The sequence below is a fragment of the Amblyraja radiata genome, chromosome 8, assembly GCF_010909765.2.
Source record: "Amblyraja radiata isolate CabotCenter1 chromosome 8, sAmbRad1.1.pri, whole genome shotgun sequence".
Classification (NCBI taxonomy): domain Eukaryota; kingdom Metazoa; phylum Chordata; class Chondrichthyes; order Rajiformes; family Rajidae; genus Amblyraja; species Amblyraja radiata.
Genome location: NC_045963.1, coordinates 33,757,133 through 33,782,914, shown reverse-complemented (window position 1 = coordinate 33,782,914; position 25,782 = coordinate 33,757,133). Strand labels below are relative to the sequence as shown.

Below are 25,782 nucleotides of genomic sequence, written 5' to 3'. Positions count from 1 at the left end.
GTGCGAACTCCATCATCAAGTTCGCTGACGACACCACTATTGTGGGGCGTATCACTGATGGGGATGAGTCAGAGTACAGAAGAGAGATCGAGCAACTGTCCATATGGTGCCAGCGCAATAACCTGGCCCTCAACACCAGCAAAACCAAGGAACTGATTGTGGACTTTGGAAGGAGTAGGAGGGGGACCCACAGCCCCATTTATATCAACGGGTCGATGGTTGAAAGGGTCAAGAGCTTCAAATTCCTGGGCGTGCACATCTCTGAAGATCTTTCCTGGTCCGAGAACACTAATGCAATCATCAAAAAAGCACATCAGCGCCTCTACTTCCTGAGAAGATTACGGAGAGTCAGATTGTCAAGGAAGACTCTCTCTAACTTCTACAGGTGCACAGTCGAGAGCATGCTGACCGGTTGCATCATGGCTTGGTTCGGCAATTTGAGCGCCCTGGAAAGGAAAAGACTACAAAAAGTAGTAAACACTGCCCAGTCCATCATCGGCTCTGACCTTCCTTCCATCGAGGGGATTTATCGCAGTCGCTGCCTCAAAAAGGCTGGCAGTATCATCAAAGACCCACACCATCCTGGCCACACACTCATCTCCCTGCTACCTTCAGGTAGAAGGTACAGGAGCCTGAAGACTGCAACAACCAGGTTCAGGAATAGTTACTTCCCCTCAGCCATCAGGCTATTAAACCTGGCTCGGACAAAACTCTGATTATTACCAACCACTTTCTGTTATTTGCACTATCAGTTTATTTATTCATGTGTGTATATATTTATATCATGGTATATGGACACATTTATCTGTTTTGTAGTAAATGCCTACTATTTTCTGTGTGCTTAAGCAAAGCAAGAATTTCATTGTCCTATACAGGGACACATGACAATAAACTCACTTGAACTTGAACTTGAACTTGCATCAACTCATGAGCCATGCATTTATCTGTCCTATATTCCTATTTCTATCCTCACAAGCATGTGGCACTGAGTTTACTACTCTTGCGGTCTGCTGTTTAATCTTCTGCCAGTCCCTGTATTCACTTTAGAAGATCTCATCCCTTTTCTTACCGATGTCGTTTGTGCCAATGTGCACAACGATTTCCGTCGTTGGCTACGTCCTCTCCCTTGAGAATGTTCTGCAACAGGTCTGAGACATTGTAGACCCTGGAACTAGGGAGGCAACACATCATCCTGGAGTCCCATTTGATGCAACACATTCTCCTGTCTGTGTCCCTAACTAATGAGTCACCTATCACAACGGCTCTGTTTGACTTTTCCCTTCCCCACTGTGCCTCGGAGCTAACACCGCAGGCTGGACCACTGATGCTATTGCTGCACTTCCCTAACCGGTCCACTGCCACAACAGGATTATAAGGACCTGTTGTCAAGGGGAATGGCCCGAGGGGATTCTTGCACTTTCTGCCTACTACCTACCTTTCCTGGTCTACTTCTTACCTGTACCCTAGGCATGACCTCTTCACTGTCACTCTTTTCTTAAATGATGTTGTTTCTGGCTTAACTTCCTCTAGCAGTTTCTTCCAGATACCTATCACCCTTCGTCAATGTGCAATGTCTTTTACATTTACACCTGGGGAGAAAGGTTCAAACTGACTCCCTAAATATGCCTTTATATACTTGCACCTGGTCTCCCATCGGCCTCTGCCATTCCAGTGAAAATAATCCAAGTTTGTCCATCCCTTCTATTTGAATGTTTTCAGATTCAGATTCAAATTTATTGTCATTGTGCAGTGTACAGTACAGAGACAACGAAATGCAGTTAGCATCTCCCTAGAAGAGCGACATAGAATATGAGTAATAAATAAATATATTTACGTGCATACAGTCATAGTAGTGCAATTATTATTCTTTTTTCCTGGTGGGAGGAGTGTCCGGGGGGGGGGGGGGGTGAGTCAAAGATATCTTGGCAATTGAGTCAAAGATATCTTGAACATCAGCGTCTGCACAAAGACAAAAATTATCTGCACTCTTCAGTTGGTCTACTGAGGTTCAGATAACCTTCATTCTGAAATATTGTCACCATAGTTTCCCAATAGTTCTGAAATGTTGCTCCACTCCCATTGACCCTTCTTCAGACTGAGAGTCAGGGGAAAGGGAAACGAGAGTCATCATCATCATCATCATCATCATCATCCTTTATTGCCATCTTGCAAAGCAACAGTTGTACAGTGCAAATGAGAAGACGTTTCCTAGGGAATACCGGAGCATCGCACATAAAATAAAAACAATTAAAAAAAAATCCAGTTCCTGATAAAACAGTACGAATAGTTTAAAAAAAAGTGCAGGTTAAAAACAGCAACATTAAAATACAAGTAAAAACAGTCATAAAATGTCCAGGGCAGCTGATTTAAGTGGCCAGAGCCAGTGCCAGAGTTATTACTCAGTGCCAGTTATTAAATTGTCAGTGCAAAGCAGCAGAATCAGGTGGAGTGACTGTTTAGCAGCCTCACAGCCTGTGGAAGGAAGCTGTTTAGCAGTCTGGTTGTCCGGGCTTTGATGCTAAGGTATCTCTTTCCTGATGGCAGGAGATCTAGATGTGTGTGGAGTGGGTGCAGTCTGTCCTTTGCTATGCTCAGTGCTTTTTTCAGGCAGCGGCTCTGGAACAGTTCTTGTACCGAGGGTAGGGAGACGCCAATGATCCCCTCACTACCCTCTGCAGACACTTCCTGTCTGAGCAGTTACAGTTGGACTACCACGTGTTCATGCAGTACGTGAGTACAGACTCCACCGTGCCCCTGTAAAAAGTCCTGGGGTGTATAGATGGTGATGTAGAGAGATATAGAACAAATGAATGAAAGATATGCAAAAAAGTAACGATGATAAAGGAAACGGGCCATTGTTAGTTGTTTGCTAAGTGAGAACGAGAAGCTGGTGTGTGACTTGGGTGCAATAGAGGGGTGGTCTAAATCTAGATTAATACTGAATTGCAATAGATATAGTGCATTAGTCAGAGTGATATCGACAGATACATATTTTCACGTCTGTATGTATAAGCAAAATTTTTTTTCAAGGAAAGCGTAGCAAAAAAAATTTCTTGTTGGAAATTATAGCTTATTTGTCTATTTTTATTATGATTAATATTATATTTGGAATTCATAGTGTATGCACATACAGTATGTGCATCACAATGACATACATTGTAAGATTAGTTGAATCGCTAGAAGGTAGGCGGGATGCCTGCATTTCATTTATTGCATCAAGTTTTACCCATAGACAAAGCATAACTGAGAAGCAGATTCGGAACGAGGAGATAAAAGGGAAGCTTTAGCATGTGTAGTAGCTTTGTGTTGGATCTGTTTTCTCTATGCCCTCCACAAATCTTTGTTTTTACCTCTCCACGAATTGGCAACTAACAGAATGTAAAAAAATATTTTCACAATGTTGATTGGTACACCAGATGGCAGCATTCACCATAAATCGAACAGAAAAATGTTTACCATGTTTCAGTTTTTCTTTCTCCTCATTTTGCACAACTGGGATTCCATTCTCAATTTTAGATATTAAATAATATCCTCTGCAGCAGTATTATACTTTCAAAATCTTGATGCTGGAAAAATCTCAACATTGATGATTTTACTTGCAGTACAACATTTACATAATGCTCACTTTAAGAAAAGCCAGTTGGTGATCTCTTCACAGTAGTTCATATCAGGTACAATAATGTATCAGCACAGTCAAAGAGTTTACTTCAGAAAGGTGCCCTCAATATATAAGGTTACTTTTCAACATTTTAAAACTCTGCTGCAATTTTCAAACCTCCCCACCCTCCATCCCCGACTCCCAGCACTATTGAAGGGAACGGGACTCTATCCTAAGTGATACTTGAACTAGCTGCAAGTGTGCAAAATACACTGGTACTGTTCTTTGATTTTTATAAGCAGAAAGTGTACAAAATATGCTAGAATAAAGCCTCTTTCATGCAGCTTGAAAGATTCTACTTCAGATCAATTAAAGAATTAGAATAATTAGAAAGGCTTTCAAAAGTAGTATTTTGGTTATCTTTCGTTTTTATCTGAATCCATCATATGCTTCCTGTTTACCTTTGATGCATTAACTCCCGCTTTGCAGCATACTTATGTTATTCAAAGTCATTATGCCAATGACTATAGTCATAGATTGAAGGATTAGCTGGTGAACGTTATCCCAGACCTGCAGCTAGCCGCTGCATTGAGAAATACAATGTATTGCTGCCGGGGTTACAATTTCTATCAAAAAATTAGAAGTTTTTCGTTTGTCATGGTTTGTAAATTGCTTGATGGAAACACACCCATTATCTTTTTTTGTATTTTCAATATAGATTTACGAATGCATCATCTTAGTAAACCCTTGTCTTCACCTGAAATAAGTACAGTAGTTCTGGAACTGAACAGCTAGGGAATGGTTGAATTGGAATAGTATTGAATTTCAAAGCAAAAATGTAAATGAAATGTCAAGTGAACAAAATGAATTAGGTTTACAGCAGGTGGAAGCTGTTTAATCATTTGATAGGTGCATTTTTTAAGTATACCAACATAGTTATAAAAAGTAATTTCTGCTTGCTTATTATCATACTTATCAATTCACTGCCGTCTGCTGTGAGTCAGAAAACATCTCAAAAGTAAAGTATAAAGATTGCTATTTTGGTTTAAAACTGTTTGATATAATATGTGTTTGAAGACATAGTTATTTTTGAATTTATTTTGAAAATAGTCATCGAGTTGTCGAGCACAAAAGCCAAACCTTCGGCCCACCACATCCAGCACTAATTGGACATCTGTAACTGGCTCCTGATCCTTCCACGTCTCACCTATTTAAGTGCCTGCCGAACATCTGTTAAACATTGTGATGGTATCTGACTCCACTACTTTCTCTGGCAGTGAGTTCAAACTATCAACTCAATGTAACAAAAAAAAACTTTTCCCCTCTAATCCCATTGCAATGCAGCACATTTGGTCCCTTCAACCAAGTCATTTGAATGGGTGGTAGATAGTTTAAGCTCTGTCTCTGGTCCCTGTCCAGCAGATTTGTTGATGGTTGCCAGTGCAACAGTTACCCATTTATCCTGACCCTACGCATCTGCTATTTTCCCTCTATTCACACACAACACGGTAAATACCTGTGACATTCTCTAGCAAATTCGTCAAGTGTCATTTATCTTTGTTGACTGCTTGAATTGTGTGATGATTTTCTGTCTGTCCTGCTAATATCTTTGTAAACATTAATTCCAGCGTTTTCCCAATGAAAGATGTTAGGCTAACTTAGGCTCTTCCCTCTGTCTCCCTCCTTCCTCAAATCATTACATTTAGTTTTCTGATATACTCTCCAGAATCGAGGGATTTTAGTGGATTGCAACCAATTCATCGATTTCCTGTGCAGCAGTTTCCTTTAAGAGCCCAGAGGTGCAGGTCATCAAATTGGAGGGATTATTTGCGTTCAGTCCAATTCATTCGCCTCGTACTCTTTCTCCAATAATTGAGATTGTTTTTACTTCTTACTTCCCCATTGCACCTGAATTATCTATTACTCTTGTTTTTATTTCTACTGTTGTGAAAAATGAAACAAAATAACTATTTCCTATCTCTGCTACTATGTCTTATCCCATTTTTAATTTCCAGGTCTCATCCTCTTGGGGATCAGCATATATTCTTTGCCAGTTTACTCTCACATTCTATGTTCTCGTCATCATTTCCTTTTAAAATGTTATCAATTTTGTGGCCTACCAATTATCTTAACAAAGTTGTATAGCTTTTATTTCATATCACAGGCCTCAAATTGACTGTTGCCCGGTTGCCAATGGCCACCTAAAGTCCCGCCGGGCAACCTAAAAGCCGTGTCATTTTTGCCGCCTTGGCATGCACCCGGGACACCTGCCGTTCAACTCTAAGCGGGGCCCCCCTCTCTATCTCTCTCTCTCTCTCTCTCTGTCATTCTCCATCTCCGCCCGGGCCGCCGGGACTACGCTCTCCGGCCACTCCTCATCCGCCGGCACGGCCGGCCGCCTTACACATGTGCACAACTACGGCCAGCACATCATCGACCGCCCTGCACATGCGCATTGCCACGGCAAGTGGTCGGCGCCAGGCACTTTCTCCCTCCCTTTGCATTGTGGGAGATCTGGTCGCCGTTGCTGTCTGGTCGCAGCCTCACCATGACCGCTGAAACCCAAAGCAGAATCACTCCCTGGAGCTGGAGTAACTCCCTGGAGTAACTCTTGCTTCTTGGTTTCCTGGTCCTCCAAAAATATTCCAAATGGAATTTAAACTAGAGGGACCACCACCAAACTCCAAACTCTGAACAATAACAGCCTATTGCACTTTATCTGTTTATTTATTGTGTATATATATATGGTCTATTAAGGAAGTAGCCCCAGAAATAGTGGATGCATTAGTGATAATTTTTCAAAACTCCTTAGATTCTGTAGTAGTTCCTGAGGATTGGAGGGTAGCTAATGTAACCCCACTTTTTAAAAAGGGAGGGAGAGAGAAAACAGGGAATTACAGACCAGTTAGTCTAACATCGGTAGTGGGAATACTGCTAAGAGTCAGTTATTAAAGATGGGATAGCAGCACATTTGGAAAGTGGTGAAATCATTGGACAAAGTCAGCATGGATTTATGAAAGGTAAATCATGTCTGACGAATTTTATAGAATTTTTCGAGGAAGTAACTAGTAGAGTGGATAAGGGAGAACGAGTGGATGTGATATATCTGGACTTTCAGAAGGCTTTCGACAAGGTCCCACATAAGAGATTAGTATACAAACTTAAAGCACACGGTATTGGGGGTTCAGTATTGATATGGATAGCGAACTGGTTGGCAAACAGGAAGCAAAGAGTAGGCATAAACGGGTCCTTTTCAGAATGGCAGGCAGTGACTAGTGGGGTACCGCAAGGCTCAGTGCTGGGACCCCAGCTATTTACAATATATATTAATGATTTGGACGAGGGAATTGAATGCAACATCTCCAAGTTTGCGGGTGACACGAAGCTGGGGGGCAGTGTTAGCTGTGAGGAGGATGCTAGGAGGCTGCAAGGTGACTTGGATAGGCTGGGTGAGTGGGCAAATGCATGGCAGATGCAGTATAATGTGGATAAATGTGAGGTTATCCACTTTGGTAGCCAAAAACAGGAAAGTAGACTATTATCTAAATAGTGGCCGATTAGGAAAAGGGGAGATGCAACGTGACCTTGGTGTTATGGTACACCAAAGTAGAAAGTGAATCTCTGGAACTCTCTGCCACAGAAGGTAGTTGAGGCCAGTTCATTGGCTATATTTAAGAGGGAGTTAGATGTGGCCCTTGTGGCTAAAGGGATCAGGGGTATGGAGAGAAGGCAGGTACAGGATACTGAGTTGGATGATCAGCCATGATCATATTGAATGGCGGTGCAAGCTCGAAGGGCCGAATGGCCTACTCCTGCACCTGTTTTCTATGTTTCTATGTATATGGACCCACTGAACTTTTATCTCCTGTTCTGAATTATGTTTACATATTCTGTTAATATGTTAAAAAATGCCCGCGAGTAAAAAAAGGTTGCCATGGAAAAAATAGATACTTTTTTTACTCGTAGGTTTAGTCGTAGTAGGTCGGCATGTTAGTCGTTGGTAATCGAGGGTAGTCGAAGGCAGTCATAATTGTCTTCATCATAGTCGAAGGGAGGTCGAAGGAGGTCGTCTTTTCTCTCCACTATTCAGTGTCCAATTTTCCTGAAATTAGTCGTAGCTAGTCGAAGCTGGTCTTCAACATGTCATTTTTTCAAACTCTTCTAAACTCGCCAATTAGGTCACCCAAGTAGGAAAGCCCCTTTAGTTTAATTTAAAGATACAGCATGGAAACAGGCCCTTCGGCCCACCGAGTTCACGTCGACCACCGATCACCCGTACACTAGTTCTATCCCACATATTTGCGACTTAAGTCAAGAGTGTTTTATTCCCTCACGTCCCAGTTGGAACATTGAAATCCTTACTTGCACATCAGAATATGTAAACATAGTACTCTGTAAACAATGTTATAAACGAGAAAACGAAACTGTATATTTATATATGAATATATAAGTATATATATATATATGTGTGTGTGTGTGTGTGTGCGTGTGTTTGTATAACGTATAAACCCACACACACATAATTTTCCACCTGGGATTAATAAAGTTCTATCGTATAGTATCGTGTGTGTAGGAAGGAACTGCAGATGCTGGTTTAAACTGAAGATAGACACAAAAAGCTGGAGTAACTCAACAGGTCAGACAGAATTTCTGAACGAAAGGAAAATATTAAGTTTTGGGTTGGGGCTGAAAAAGGTTCCTGCACTCCTTTGGAATGTGGGAGGAACCAAGAGCACCCGGAGAAAACCCATGCGATCAATGGGAAAAGGAGCAAACTCCATACAGACAGCACCCATATTCAGGATCAATTCCGGGTCTCTGGCACTTTAGGCAGCAACTTTATGGCCAATGTCTTGAACTGAATTAAAACATACAATGCTGTAAAGAGGGACATAGCGTCACTTAGAGATTTAAGACTGAAAATGGATAATTTATTTTTAGTTACCAAAGTTATCAACGTATAATTTTTTATGTGTTGGAAAACAAAATATAGTGGCACAGCTGGTGGACTTGCTGCCTCACACGCCAGAGATCCTGTCCTCGGGCACTGTCTGTGTTGAATTTGCACATTTTCCCTGCAAGCGTGTGCGTTTCCTCCTACATCCCAAAGACGTATTGGCTTTGTAGGTTAACTTGTCTCTGTAAAATTGCCCCTAATGTGTAGGGAGTGGGTGTGGAGAGTGGGATAACAGAACTTGTGTGAATGGGTGATAGACAAAAAAGCTGGAGAAAATCAGCGGGTGAGGCAGCATCTATGGAGCGAAGGAATAGGCGACGTTTCGGGTCGAGACCCTTCTTCAGACTGATGTCGGGTGGGGAGGGGGAAAGAAAGAAAGAGGCGGAGACAGTAGGCTGTGGGAGAGCTGGGAATGAGAGGGGAAAGAGGGAGAAAGCAAGGACTACCTGAAATTAGAGAAGCCAATGTTCATACCGCTGGGGTGTAAACTGCCCAAGCGAAATATGAGGTGCTGTTCCTCCAATTTGCAGTGGGCCTCACTCTGGCCATGGAGGAGGCCCAGGACAGAAGGATCGGATTCAGAATGGGAGGGGGAGTTGAAGTGCTGAGTCACCGGGAGATCAGGTTGGTTATTGCGAACTGAGTGGAAGTGTTGTGCAAAGCGATCGCCAAGCCTGCGCTTGGTCTCACCGAGGTTGAGCATACGCTGAATAATCCAACCATATTTTTGTTTGGAAGCGAAAATAAATAATAGAAATTGCATTCATTGCAATGTGTAAAAAGAGTTGAGATATTGTATTAAATATACTTATACATGTCATTGTGGTATATCATGTCTTGAATTGTGAATATGTTTAGTTTGTGACATTACTTGAAGTAGAAATAATATGTGAATGCTTCATTGAGCATAATTCTGATTGGTAACTACGCACTTCGTCCAAGCACATTATCGCACGCGTCATGCAAGCCGTCTTAAATGACCACCTCAACTGTCATTTGGCAACCTAAAAAGCTGCCTAGGTTGCCCGGCTGGCATCAGAGAAAAAAAAAAGTGAGAGCCCTGTATCATCGTTAATTTCTGGTCTTATTTCTTTAATAAATATCAGGGTGGTGTTGGAAATAGACTGATATTGTCTCTGATTTTTGCCTTTTGCATTGTGAAGAGGGGGAAGTACACAATCTGTGTGAATGAAGTGTGTTCTCATGCACGGGAACTGCTTGACCTAAAATAGCAAGATCGGTGAGCCAAAGATTGTTTTCAGTCATACCTTTCCTGTGGTCTAGTTTCTCCTTGTTGCATTGTGAGTGCACTTAAATTTAAAAAAAGTCTCGTATAAAAGGTGCACTTGAAGGTGTTATATTTTCTATGGCACTTCTGCATTACTGCCATAGTTTAACAATGTGATAAAATAGTTTGTCCATTGAAATGAAATTTGCTATCTCATTTTGTGTTTTGGAATGTTTATCATTGTTTGATCATTTCTTAGAACATATAGAGTTAAATAATAATGCATAGCAAATAGACAAAAATGGGTTGCTCAGTAATCGGAAACTGAGTATTTATTGTTTCAATGTGTTGCGGTTCTGCTCTGTAATTCGATCTGATATATAACTGATGAAGATGATGCCCTTTGAGTCTCCACTAGATCCGGGGCATAAAATGGTTACTTGAAAGAAGGAGCAATATTTTTGTTTCAGGATTTTGGACATGAAATATTGGACTGCATTGTGCTTGCATGTGGCCAGTGGTTTCAGCATCAGTTAACCCTGTCTTGCTGGTCAGCACATGTTTAACTTCTGTGCTAAAATGCTGAAAAGCAGAAGTCAAAGATGTAGAGGAGATCAAATCCAGGCAATGTACTAATGTGCTGAGCTAAAGGACCAGACGCAGTTGGCATTCAATTTGTAATTTGGCCCTAGTTATTGTGGAAATAAGCGAACGACTATTTCATTTGATCCCTTATTTTAAAAGTGTTTTATTGTTTTTTCTTGTTTTACTTTATCTTTATGTTTTCAGTTAAAATTTTAATATAATTAAGGTAAATGTGTTTTCAATATTTTAATATATAATAAATGTGTCTGGCATTAAAACAGCTGCAAATTATTAAAGGCCACAAAGTCCTTCAAGGAACTGAGCCCCAGGGTCTGCCACCTGAAGCCTAGTAGCCACTTCCCACCCAATTCTAGTAGCCATTTCCAACCCAATCTTGGACACGAGAGGTCAGCCCTCGATTTCTGGGTCAAATTAGTGCACATGGCAGTATAGTCAGTGAGCTGGGTCCATTAGGATTTGGCTCAACATGTTGGGCAGTTGTATGTGGAATATAGAACAGTACAGCATAAGAACAGGCCCTTCGGCTAACAATGTCTGTGCCAAACATGATGCCATGACCATGTAATATCTACCTGCGCATAATCTATATCCTCCATTCCCAGCCTATCCAGGTGGTGACACAAAAAACCTTTATAATGGATCTGCCTCAATCTCCAACCCTGGCAGAGCTTTCCAGGCACTCACCACAGCTATGTAAAAAATAAGTTGCCCTACACGTGAATATGCATGATATAATTGAGTAATCATATATATTTGTGAAATATTCTCATGCTGAAAATGTAAAATAGAGGATGACGATATTTAAAGCTTAACAATCTGATCTCATCATTTTGTTTCAATTTAGCATGTAATAACAGTAATATTTCACAGACACAAAATGCTGGAGTAACTCAGCAGGAAAAGGCAGCATCTCTGGAGAGAAGGAATGGGTAACGTTTCGGGTCGAGATCTTTCTTCAGACTGATCTTTATAATAGTAATATTTCATCTTTGTTTGAAGTCATTTTTTATTGATTGTGGTTGAGGTTTCATTCCAGTAACAAAATATATTGAGCAGATAATTTCCAACAGTAGTCCTCTGGAATCTGGAATTTTCTGGATTTGTTCCAATTATGGGTAATTGACTTGGAAATATAACTTTTTATTATCACAATGGTGCCTTAGCTTGTTGAGTAAGATGGTATTTTCTGTATTTTGCACTTTTCTCACCATCCTTTGCCAGATTCCCATGTATTATTTGTTGACTATTTTAGCAACTGTCTCTAAATTTCTGTTCCTCCAATCTGAACATTAAAAAACATGCACGGTACCAATTAGATACAAATATTTGAGGAACATAATGATATGATCTAACATTTAGCCTATTCTCCTGGGTAATGGTATGGCTCTTTGTGATGTGTACCTGCAAACACCACTTGCAGACCACTCCCAAATGACTAACATTACAAAGCATGTTTTATTTAACATTATTTTGCTGTTTTTAAAAAAAAGATTAGTTATCAGTTATTTGGAAATTAGACTTTCCGTGTTTGTATCTGTGTTTAGAAACAATTTTACTTTTGTATCAATGCACACGTGTCCTGCCATAAATTTTCTGTGTCAGGAATGAAACAATGGCTGTTGCCACGTGTCCACCAATTTTCCAATTTGTTTCCATATCATAAACATAATTTTGTCAGTGAGTGATCCATGTGAGCGAATCGACATTTCCACAGATCCACCTAGCAGTAAAATAATCAAAACCTTTTCTATAAAAGAGAAGTGGAACCTGGAAAATGAGTTGTAAGGTAGGAATCCAGTCAAAGGGGTTCAACGGATGTTCAAAACTGTCAGAACTGTTTATGAATCTTATTTAAATTATGGATTTGGATCAGTGCCTTAAAATTACTTGGAGGAATCTTTGCTAGACAAAACAATAGACTAATTCCTTCCTTCAATGTTAACCACCTCCTTAGCAATGGTTTCATTCTTACATGTCCTAAAATAGCCCATTTCAATATTTTTTTTTTCCCTTTCTGACGATGTAACTTTAGTAGACAGCCTCCATGCCCATCTTTTGGTGGTTTCCTTTGTAGTAGTTATAATCATTGCATCCATCTTAGTACACGTGCCAATGACCCCCAAATGTACATTTGTCCTGGAGTCCTTGACTCAGCTGTTTCTTTGGTGTTGGATTGTATGTCAATTGTATAGTTGGGAATTAGCAAGGACTTTCTCTGGATCAATGCTGTTAACAAGAAAGGCATCAGGCAGTCTGAAGAAAGGCCCCGACCCAAAATGTCGCCTGTATATTCCTTTCACAAATGCTGCTTGACCTGCTCAGTTCCTCCAGCATTTTGTTTATTGTAGCAATGTTACAAAATTTTGAGATTTTAAAAATCAAGTCTGTAATTTATCCCATCAGATAAAGCATAAAAATAAGTTTAATTTGACACCTAATTCACTTTCATATCTCAAGTATTTAAAAAGTTATGGCCATTTTCATACTCGGAAATGAGCATCTTGTTCCCTATTGATTTTCTATGGACATAACAAAAAAGTTGTGATCGTGAACAGTCAAAAGCCCATAACTTTCTTAAAAATTAAGAGAACTGAATGAAATGTTCAGTTATCATAGATTGAAGCATTCTGAAACAAATATAAAATAATCTTACTTGGATGACCTGAAATTAAAGCATATAATTAGTTAGTTACCTAATTGTAGCTAATTTCAGACTTCAATTACTAGATCTAAACATCTATCCATTTCTTAATAAATTATTAACATTTTTAAATAGCCTAAATGTCCAAATAATATTCACAAATAATTCACAATAAAACATGATTTTTAAATCTCATTTACATTAATTTATAGACCAAATGGAAGGAATTTAGTGTTTAATTGCTGTAAATAAATGCCCATTTAAATCAGCTTTCCAGTGGGTCCCTGTGGAACGCGCTGGTTTAGAACGTTCACATTGCGGTAGATTTGTGCCCCAAATGCCCAGAAAAATACTGCGCGATATAATGGGCCCAAATTGAGCTACTCGCAATATTAAACTTTGTATAAAGGGATCTTTAGAAGCCCTTTTTAATGTAAAAATATACAACCTAACTTCTGCTATTTGCTTTATGAGACTCTGCGGTTGCTGGCCGTCGCGGGTTTAGAGATTGATTTTTAAACTACTATAACTATTATTCAAGGCCTTTAAACCTAATAATAGCTTTTGCGACGGGGTCTTCCAGCGATTTTTCGTTAATAATTAACTAGGCTGAGCATTTTCGATTTGAACAGCCTAGAGAAAATCGCGTTTTAAACCCGCCCCCTCTAAACGGCGCCAAAATCGCGCACACCCGCAACGGCAGATTTTCAAAGACGCTTCAGGTAGGCTTTGCAACATACCTATTTATTGCTCAAGATTCCAGCAGATACAATTTCTGTGGCAGCATCCTATATATTTACAGCTCTAATTCAATTATTTTTGCTGTTATCCAACTAAATTCACTCCATTATCATAATCTATAAATTCTATACACAGTTATGTTAAGATTTATTATTAAGTTTTCCAATAGATTTTTCATCTCTCCAAATTTCATTCTCCCAACTGGTAAAATTATTTTTTGTGATAACTTAGCCCAGATTTTCTACCAATCAGCTCTGCAGAATCTTTGGAAACTCCAGTTCATCTTAGCAACGTATTATTCATGACCATGAACCACACACTTATTCCTTTTGTTTTGACATGTACTAGCTTCACATAGTTTTATAGGAACTGAAGATGCTAGTTTACCAAAAACACGCAAAGTGCTGGAGTATTTCAGCAGGTCAGGCGGTATCTCTGCAGAACATGGAGAGGTGGTGTCACCTATCTGCCTGTGCATGATCAAATTCTGTGCATATCCATGTACCTATCTAAAAGCCTCTAAAATGCCACTTTCGTAGCTACTTCCACCACATCCCCAGCAGCATTTTCCAGGCACTCACCACTCTGGAAAAATAAAACTTGTCTCGCACATCTCCTTTAAACTTTGCCTCTTTCAACTTAAAACTATGTCTTCTAGTCTTTGAAATTTCCACCATGGGGTGGGGGGTAAAAGGTTCTGACTATCTATCTATATCTATCTATATAATATTAAAACTCTGTGGCTGCTGGCTGGCTGTGTTTCTGCCTGACTTGTGGTTGATAGCCTGTGGATGCCAGCCTTTGATTCGTTGCTACGCCAACACCAGACCCACAAACGCCCAGAATCTTTCCATTTCGGTAGAGATTTCACTTTTCATTCCAAGTATCCACTCCTGATTAAATTTCGTCATGTTTATGTACACAATTTTAATAAAATCCTTCTCCCCCCCCCCCCCCCCACTCACTCATTTTGTCGCCTCCTGCTGGCCAGTGACCATAACGGCTGCTGGCGCCCGCATCTCGCCTCAAAGACGCCATTTAAAAACAGCCGCACTACTGAGTCCTCGAAACTTCAGTTGGAGGACCACGTCTCCCGTGGGGGCTCCGGGTAGGGAACGGCTGCGTTGAGGGAGCAGACCCAACTTGGTCTGCACTTGGTCTAGTACTATTTATGACTCTCATAACTAGATATACATCTATCAGGTCTTTTCTCAACCTCTGGCACTCCAAAGAAAACAACCAAGTCCCCCCAAAAAAGGACACAAAGCAGCATCTCTGGAGAACATGGAAGTTTGTCCAACCCCTCCTTGTAGCTAATCCCCAGCTAATCCAGACAACATTTTGGTAAATCCTGTCCATGTCCCTCCACAGATACTGCCTGACCCACTGAGTCCTTCCTGCAATTTGTTTTCTATCTTTTGCAATCTCCTACCAATCAGATAACATACAATGTCCCCTGAGGCACGGTCTTCTGCAAGCTTGGATACACAAGAACCTATTCATTCATTGAGTTCATGGTTATGTATGGAAAGAAAGTAAATGTCTTAGTATGCGTTCCTGCAAAGCATCACATGCCGCATCCCATCAATCAAAGGTTAACCTTGATGAACCTTTCTTATCTACTTTCCATTGAATTACTGATCCATGCCAAGAGGGTTCTGTGTAACCCCATGCCCTCTCAGATTATTTTCTGTTCAATCTCACCAAATACCTTCTGGGAATCTAGACAGAGACAATCCATTGACATTCTTATCAGTGGCCTTCTCTGAGCTCAATTAAATATAAAGATTGTGTTGACAGCAGTTTCCACAACAATTCTATTCTAGTTATTAATTTTTCCAGGTTTACGGCATCACTTGTAAGGTCAGCAATTGTTTTCGTCCCTAATTGCTCTTGCCAGGGTGGTAGTGAGTCACCACCTTTACCACTGGCAGCACAGTGGTGCAGCAGTAAAGTTGCTGCCTTGGCGCCAGAGTCACAGGTTTGATCCTGACTGTGTGCTGTCTGTACTGAGTTAGTATGCTCTCTTTGTGATGCCGTGTGTTTTCTCCAGGTGCTCCGGTTTCCTCCTGCACTTCAAAGACGTGCAGGTTTGTAGGTTAATTGGCTTCAGTAAAATTGTAAACTGTCCCTAGTATGTTGGATAGTGCTGATGTGCGTGATGATCGCTGGTCGGTGTGGACTTGGTGAGCCGAAGGGCCTGTTGTGGCGCTGTACCTCTAAAGTCTAAACTCCCGGAGTCCTTCTCATGAAATTACTCCTAGGTTGGGAGTTTCAGTGACCATTAAGGACTAGTAATATTTTTTCCAAATCAGTCTAGTGTGCAGATCTGAGGGGGAGCTGGAGGCTGTTGTGTTCCCTTGTGTTTGGCACCCTAACTCTCCTCTGTGGGGTTTCGAAGATTCTGTCGGATTAGTCTGGGGGAAAACAGCAACAGACGATAACTAAAAAGGCAATACAGGGGTGAAAGGATGTTACGAAGGTAAGCTAGCCAATAATATAAAGGAGGTTAATAAAAGCTTCTTTATGTATGTTAAGAGGAAAAAATTAGTTAAGAACAAAGTTGGACCATTGAAGACTGGAAAAAGGTGAATTTATTATGGGCAACAAGGAAATGGCAGATGAATTGAACAGGTACTTTGGATCCGTCTTCACAAAGGAGGACACAACCAATCTCCCTGATGTACTAGTGGCCAAAGGATCTAGGGTGATGGGGGAACTGAAGGAAATGCACATTAGGCAGGAAATGGTGTTGGGTAGACTGATGGGACTGAAGACTGATAAATCCCCAGGACTGATGGTCTGCGTCCCTGGGTACTTAAGGAGGTGGTTCTGGAAATCGTGGACGCATTGGTGATCATTTTCCAATGTTCTATGGATTCAGGATCAGTTCCTGTGGATTGGAGGGTAGCTATGTTATCCCACTTTTTAAGAAAGGCGGGAGAGAGAAAACAGGGAATTATAGACCAGTTAGCCTGACATCGGTGGTGGGGAAGATGCTGGAGTCAATTATAAAAGATGAAATAGCGGCACATTTGGATAGCAGTAGCAGGATCGGTCCGAGTCACCATGGATTTACGAAGGGGAAATCATGCTTGACTAATCTTCTGGAATTTTTTGAGGACGTAACAAGTAAAATGGACAAGGGAGAGCCAGTGGATGTAGTGTACCTGGACTTTCAGAAAGCAGTTGATAAGGTCCCACATAGGAGATTAGTGGACAAAATTAGAGCTCATGGTATTGGGGGTAGAGTGCTGACATGGATAGAAAATTGGTTGGCGGATAGGAAACAAAGAGAAGGGATTAATGGATCCCTTTCAGAATGGCAGACAGTGACTAGTGGGGTACCTCAAGGCTCGGTGCTGGGACCGCAGTTATTTACAATATACATTAATGATCTAGATGAAGGGATTAAAAGTAACATTAGCAATTTTGCAGGTGACACAAAGCTGGGTGGCAGTGTGAACTGTGAAGGGGATGCTATGAGGATGCAGGGTGACTTGGACAGGTTGGGTGAGTGGGCAGATGCAGTTTAATGTGGATAAATGTGAGGTTATCCACTTTGGTGGCAAAAACAGGAAGGCAGATTATTATCTAAATGGTGTCAAATTGGGAAAAGGGGAAGTACAACAGGATCTGGGGGTCCTTGTTCATCAGTCACTGAAAGTAAGCATGCAGGTACAGCAGGCAGTGAAGAAACCGAATGACATGTTGGCCATCATAACAAGAGGAGTTGAGTATAGGAGAAAAGAGGTCCTTCTACAGTTGTACAAGGCCTGAGTGAGACCTTACCTTAAGTATTGTGTGCAGTTTTGGTCTCCAAATTTGAGGAAGGGCATTCTTGCTATTGAGGGAGTGCAGCGTAGGTTCACCAAGTTAATTCTCGGGATGGCGGGATTGTCATATGTTTATAGAATGGAGCCGCTGGGCTTGTATACTCTGGAATTTAGAAGGATGAGAGGGTGTCTTATTGAAACATATAAGATTATTAAGGGTTTGGACACGATAGGGGCAGAAAACATGTTCCCGATGTTGGGGGAGTCCAGAACCAGGGGCCACAATTTAAGAATAAGGGGTAAGCCATTTAGAACGGAGTTGAGGAAAATAAATTCACACAGTTGTGAGTCTCTGGAATTCTCTGCCGCAGAAGGTGGTGGAGGCTGGTCCTCTGGATGCTTTCAAGAGAGAGTTAGATAGAGCTCTTAAAGATAGCGGAGTCAGGGGAAATGGGGAGAAGGCAGGAACAGGGTACTGATTGTGGATGATCAGCCATGATCATATTGGATGACGGTGATGGCTCGAAGGGCCGAATGGCCTACTTCTGCACCTATTGTCTATTGAAAATAACTGCAGAACTTTTTATAGATGGTACATGCTGCAATTAGTGTTAGCAAGAATACATTTTTACAGTGGTTGGTGGGGTGTTAGCTAAGCAGGGCACTCTGTCTTAGATAGTTGCAATGTGCTGGAGTAGTTCAGCGGGTCAGGCAGCATCTCTGGATAAAATGGATGGGTGCTATTTCGGGTCGGGATCCTGAAAGTAGGTGATGGGGGAGACGGGGTAGGTGAAGAGCTGGAAGCGAGAAAAGACCAGGACCACTCACGGACAGCCACAAATGACCTCGGGGCCCATTGTTGGCTCGGGAAGGTGTGATCCCTTTCACAGTGAAGCAGACAAAATGTAGAAATAAAAAAAATGCATCTACAGTTCTTTGTTTCTATCTACTGTATTGGATGGTGTTATGTTTCCCAGGATTTAGTCCAAGTGACTTTCTGGTATCCTCCCCCAGCAAGGTATGAATGAAGGGGGAATAGGTGATGGTGGTGCGTTTGAATATCAAGGATAGTTTCTCTCTTGGTTTTGATGGTCATTGCTTGGTATAATTGTTACCTGCCACTTATTAGCTATTTAATAAATGTCAGGTAGCATTAGTCATATCTGACGCTGCTTGCAGGTGTGGACTTTTTCTTTTCGGAGCTGCTATTATTGGAATTAAATATTGCACAATCATCAACAAATGTCTGCATATCCCTTAGCCGAATAATTCTGTGCCTATGACCTAGCAAAAGGTAAAGAATAGGAATTTTGTGAAGCAACTTGAGGGACTGTTTTTCATTTAATAGAAAACACAGGATTAAATTACGATGTAATTAAATTTTAATCAATTTAACCAATAAAACTGCCTGCTAAGGGTTGATTTGGAATAATAGCTGGATTAACCTTCAATTAAGAGGTTTGCAGGACCTAATAGAAAGCACATCCTGTGCTCTGTGGGAATTCATGATGTTGGATCACTATTTAGGGGAGGCACATTGGCGCAGCTGGTTGAGCTGCTGCTTCACAGCACCTGATACCCTGGTTCGATCTGAGGTTGGGTGATGTCTGTGTGGAGTTTGCATGTTCTCCCTGTGACTGCGGGGGTTTCCTCTGGGTGTTCCAGTTTCCTCCCACATCCCATAGACATGCAGGTTTACAGGTTAATTGGCTGCTGTAAATTGCCCCTAGTGTGCAGAAAGTGGTTGCAAAAGTGGGACAACATGGAACTAAGTGTGAATGGGTAATTGAAGGTTAGTGTGGACTTGGTGGGCTGAAGGGCTTGTCCATGCTGTATCTGTCATTCAATCAATCAAACTGTTATCAACTACAAGAACTCAAGATTTGTATTTCAGATCTTGAGCAATTACTGGCAGTGTTAGGTAATCATGAGGCTGAATATTACATCGATATTATAATTCAGGAAGTGGTCAGCCAACAGACTGAGACAATGGGTGATCATTAAACAAACCAGGAGATCAGGAGAGGAGTGCCCGGAGTACTAAAGGGCCTGTCCCACGAGCATGCGACTGCATGTGGCAAGCGCGACCAAACTGGAAGCGGTGGCCGTGCGGAGGTCGAGTGATCCCCGTAAAGGGCCTGTCCCACCAGCATGTGACTGCATGCGGCGAGCGCGACCAAACTGGAAGTGGGGGCCGAGCGGAGGTCGAATGATCCCGTACGAGTTGACATGAAGTTCGATGCGAAGTCCGCCGGAAGTTCTGCCGGAACTGTCGAGATGCTGCGTACAGCGTCGAGACACTGCGCACGCCAGTCGAGGCGGTGCGTACGGCCTCAATGTGGCTGCGGGCTGGCAGGCCGTTGCCGCGCAGAATTTTTGGACAGTCAGTTTTTCGGAGCCCCGAGCGATGTCGGGACCAGCTCCGCACAACTCCATACGGCTCCGGCGATCGAAGTGGGACCGGCCCCACGAGGCCGTACGGCTCAAGCGACCACATTAGGTCGCGCTTGCCGCATGCAGTCGCTTGCTCGTGGGACAGGCCCTTTACTGCTACCTCACCCGTATTCATCTTTGAATTCTGGAGAAGGTTGTGGTTCATTAAAGGAGACGAAGCAGTGTCAAGTCCAGGGCATCATTGTTGACTAACTAGATGGATTGGGTATAGAATCTAAGATCTACAATGCACTTTTCTGACGACAAACTTTGCTTCCCAAGTGCTAGTGTCAACAATGGCAGCGGAGTGCAGAAGGCCGATGACGAGGTTCAGAACTATATTGGTTGCATTGGCAATAGAAAAGTGGATCATGTACTGCAGAATGATTAAGGAGATTAAAGAGCAGGTCCTCAAAGTGAACAATTTCTGGATTATTCCCAGTGCCATCTGGGAGTGTTGGAAGAAGTAGGGGGATAGTGTAAACAAAAGCATGTCTAGGGATGGTACAGGAACTAGAGCTGTGGCTATGAAGGGACGAGTGGCCTACTCCTGCACCTATTTTATCTGTGGGTTTTTGGGGCCTGTTCTGGGAAAGGTGGGCCCTTACAACCCCAGTAGTTTGTTTATCATAAGGGTTGGAACCAATATCCCAAGAGAGGGTCTTGTTACTGTTATTATGTTGTGGTGAAAAATGTGGCGATTATTCAGAAGGGACATATGCAGAATTGTTTATGGGATGTGGAAGATGAGATGGCGAGGAAACCAGGAATCAATTGGTCATATTTTAAAATGAGGAGTAAAGTGATCGTCTTCTTCTTGCGTATGGTGTGCACAGCCTAAAGTTGTTAGTCAACTTGTTCTATTTGTTTGTGCACGTTGGGTTGACTGCATTTGTCGACATAGGGTGGACCACGTAAAGGTTGCAATCTCCCACCCCAGTAATGTGATGAATTGAAGGCATGGATAGATATGGAAGTATGATGCAGGCGACCCCCGTGTTATGTCCGTTTGGGTAATGGAAATTTAGCCTTGCAGAAGTCATAAATCTACCAAAAATGTTGATATACAAAATAAAATTTGCACTCATGGAATTTATGTAAAGAAAGTAAATATACACTTTTATTCCAAGTCTTGTTTCTAGACACATGCGCAGATGGCGCATCTTGTATTACGGAAAATTGTGCCTCAGACCATTTTCTAGGAATGCAGGGGTTGCCAAAAATGTGGTCATAGCTTAAAGATGTGTGGAGGTGCCGAACATTCCTGGTTGCAAGCCTTTCAGGTGAAATTGACAGGGATAAAATAGGAGGTGTAACAATATTGGTTAAAGAAGCACAAGGTAAATAAATGAAGCCATGTGTTTTGGATTGAGGAGCAATATAAAGGCTGTCACATAATGGATGGATACTAAAGGCCCCCTAACAATAAGAGAAGAGAAAATATGGAAGCAAGTTTTCTGCGAAATCACAAGATATTGACAGTTTGTGATTTTCGATCACCCATTGTGTAACTGGGACATCATAAGAGAAAAGTACATAGATGTAGCAAATGTTTTCAAATTAATTTAAGATTTTTTTGAATTCTTCTCTGCAAACAAGTTCAATGTGAGAAAGAGCAGAACTGGAACTTTTGGAAAGTGATCTGAGACAAAGGGAAAAAGTTTGGCGGTGGGACAACATAGGGGGCAGTGATCATAATTCAGTTTGATTTAGCATGGGGACAAAAGGACAAAGATAAACTGTTTAAAAAAAAAACACGCCTGGATTATGGTGAGGCCAATTTTAATAGGCTGAAATGTAATCTGGCAAAAGGATAAGAAATAACTAATTGAAAGTAAATCTAGACCCTCTTATAAATGTTGAGGAGCATGTAGTGTTGAAAGTAAAGGGCCTGTCCCACTATACGAGTTTACCCAAGAGCTCTCACGAGTTTAAAAAGTACGTAAAATGTACGTAGCGGGTACATCGGAGCTTGGGATGTCTCTTCGCGGCTCGTAACGCTAACGGTAAGTACTCCTGAAACGCGGTAAGCTCGTGAAGTTTTTTCACCGTGTTGAAAAATGTCCACGGTAGCCCCGAGTACCTACGAGCGGCTATTACCGTAATTCTCCAAATTCGAATCGGGGGAAACTCGAGAGAACTCTTGAATTACCTCGTACAATGGGACACGCCCTTAAGTGAAGCTTAAGATACCAATAATTCAACAGCAGATGGACTGGAAGAATATAAAAATTGCAATTTGAGATAAAATTTAGAAGGCTAACATGGTACTTGAAAAGATATTGGCAGATGAAATCAAATAAAATCCTAAGATGTTTCATAAATATTTGAAGGGACCGAGAATTGGAAATCCATGTATCTTTTAAAATGTCCTCCAACCTTGTCTGTTGCTTTGGTTGCTCTAGCTCTGGCCTCCTTTACATCGATGAGAGCAAATGCAGACTAGGTGACTGCTTCACTGAACACTTGTGGTCTGTCCACCAGTTGGAGCTGCCAGTTGCGAACCATTTTAATTCTCCTTCCCATTCCCGCACGGACCCATCTGTCCTCGGCCTCCTCCACTCCGAGAGTGAGGCCACACGTGAAAAGATAGTTTATTCCACCTTCCTTATCAGATTGCACCATTTTGTCTTTTCCACACACCTCCATCCATGATTACTATTTTCACCCTCTCTCCCCCACCTGATGCACCTGCCTATCAACCCTTTATTATTTGGATTTGCCTATCACTTGCCAACTCTTGCCCCGCCCCTCCTCCTCACTTCGTTCTACCAGCTCTCTCCAAACCGAAATGTCGTCAATGCATTTACCTCCACAGATTCCCTCCACAGACTCAGAGTGAAAAGGAGTTCCGACCCAAAACATCCCCAAAAAATCTATTTTTTTCTAGAGATGCTGTCTGACCTTTTTGAGTTACTCCAGCATTTTGTGTCTATTTGCAGAATATCTGTTTTGTTTGCAAGAATGACTGAGCTTCCAGAAGCCTGTCACATCAGTTTTCTGTCCCATCCTCCCTCTGAGCTCTCTGCACTTGCCTTTGTTTGTTGTTTCAACAGTTCCCAATGTAAACCCAAGAAACAACACCTCATCTTCTGAGTAGATAGGTCACGACACTTGGGACTTTACTTTGAGGCTTCTATGGTTACGAATGACCTAACTTGTGAATATCTGACTTTACGTAATTTATCCCACATATTAAAACATTCTTGAAGTAAGTAATAACAATAACAGAAAGTGTTTCATGGTATTCATTAGCCTGTAAAATATATCTTTAATTATGGATTGGTGTTAGACTGATTTCTCAATGAAATGACAGTAGCATAGGCTGGTGACTCTTGCATGAGTGGTAGGGGAATTATTGAATGTGGTACTGTGACGCAGCAGTACCGGCTGCTCTGGTTTCTTCCCACATTCCAAATATGTGCTGATGTTCTGCAGGGATCATTGTAGTCTGTGATATACGTAGATAACACAAAAATTGGTGGAGTTGCAGATAGTCAGGAAGCAGCATATAGATAAGTTGAAAAATTGAGCAGAGAAACAGCAATAGTAGTTTAATTGAGACCAATGCAAGGTGTTGCTGTTTGGGAAGTCAAATGTAAGAGGAAAGTACAGTAAATGGCGGCAACCTTATGAGCATTGATGTATGGAGGGATCTTCGGTACAAGTTCATAGATCCATGAAAGTAGCAATACAAGTATTTAAGATGATAACAAATAGCATGCTTCCCTTTATCGTTCTAAGCAATGAGAATAAGAGTCAAGAAGTCATGTTGTAGCTGTTTGCTTTTTATTGTATATGTTAAAGATCTCCACATGAACATAATTAACACCACAATTAAGAGGGTTTGTCAAAATTAGCAGTTTGTTTGTTGTTCTAGGCTTAAGAATGGTCTACTTTTGGGTGCACAAAAGTGACAAATGAAATATATGTTGTAGACGTATGAGATAATATATTTGGGGAGATCAAACAAAGTAAGGGAATACACAATAAATAGTAGGACACTAACATGTATAAAAGAACAGAAGGACTTTAGACTGCATTCCTAGGATGGCAGATAGATAGATTAAGTTGTCACACTCTGCACCTTTGCCCTATGGTATATCTAATCTCATAGACAAGCTATAGAATCATACAGCGTGGAAACAGGTTCTTTGGCCCAACTTGCCCCGCCGACTAGTTGCCCCGCCGCACTAGTCCCACCTGCTTGCCTTGCCCATATCCCTCTAACTATTCTATCCATGTACCTATCTCAATGTTTCTTAAATGTTGTGATAGTACCTGCCTCAATGACCTCCTCTGGCAGCTCATTCCATACTTATCACCCTTTGTGTAAAAAAAAATGTTGCCCCTCAGGTTCCTATTAAATCTTTCTCCCCCCTCACTTTAAACCTATGTGCTCTGGTTCCTGATTCCCCGAGTCTGGGTAAAAGACACTGCATTTAACCTATCTATTCCTCTCATGATCTTCTCCACCTTTATAAGATCACCCCTCATTATCCTGTGCTCCAAGGTATTAAGGCAGCCTGCTCAACCTCTCTCTGTAGCTCAGGTCTTCGTGTCTTGGCAACATCCTCGTTAATATTATCTGCACCCTTTCTACCTTAACAACATCTTTCCTATAACTGGGTAACCAAAACCAAACACAATACTCTAAATGTGGTGCCACCAATGTCTTGAACAACTATAACACAACCCCCCCCCCCCCTATCATATTTACTCAATACTCTGACTGATGAGGCTAATGAGCCGAAAATCTATTTGGTCAGCATGCAAAACAAATCTTTTCATTGTACGTTGGTACATGTGACAGTAATAAACCTAAACATAAGAGCTGTCTAAAACATAAGTTAGGGCAAAGAGAAAATCAGGTATACAGTTCTGATCAATGCACTGCAGGAAGGATGTGATCACACAAGGGAGGGGACAGAGAAAATGTACAAGGCCGGGGATGAATAATCATAGGGTCAAATCGTCCTCCTCGATCCGCGATGAAATTACAAGTAGACATGCCTTTAACTGGGAAATTCTACATGGAGGTAGTAACGCAGCCTTCTGCTCAACAAATCATCGTCATGACATTTCTGCACCATCTGGTTAGATCTGATGCAAATACAGCAGGTTCATTGCAACAGTGGCTGCTTCGAGGAAGATGTGTTTGGTTTATTTACTTTATTTAAACTAATATGTATATCTTTTACATGTCACCTGGGAATGGACCTCACGATTCATCCATGGTGAACAATCATGTTGTCATCTTAGGCTCGCATTCCTCTGCTCACTTACTGATGAAGTCTGTGGTGGCAGTGGAGTACTCATTTAGGTTGGCTGCAGAGTCCTTGAACACGGACCAGATGTCAAAAACGTACATAAAAGTTCAACATAAACGGCATATTTGTTAACGGTGATTTTGGAGGAAGTCTTCACAGTGTCAGTGCTGTTTGTCAACCAGTCACTTGCAGAGACAGAGATTCTATGTGGCTCTGGGTCACACTAATGTGCTGTGAGTCCACTTCTTCATCGAAGACTTTGCCTGTTACCATGCTGAAAGAAACAACGCCGAGCCAATGTGCAAACTACTGCTTATTTCAGGCAAGCAGAAAATGTGGCCCCCAGTTATGTGGGGAGATTGTGTAGGCAGAGTTTGTGAGGCAATGGAGAATTTAAATAAATGAAATAGAGAGGCCTAGATGGGATAAATATTTATCCTTTCTCTATTTCCCTATTGCAGAGAGTAGCCACATTTAAGGTGATTGGTAGATGGGTTAGAGGGAGAGATGATAACAAAAAATTGCTTGAAAA

General features: G+C 41.5%; 1 protein-coding gene across 1 annotated transcript in view; it reads left to right on the top strand.

Moving 5' to 3' along the window:
* srbd1 (S1 RNA binding domain 1) overlaps positions 1–25,782 on the top strand; it is a 222,944-nt gene that overhangs the window by 79,781 nt on the left and 117,381 nt on the right. The gene's annotated exons all lie outside the window — the stretch shown is intronic.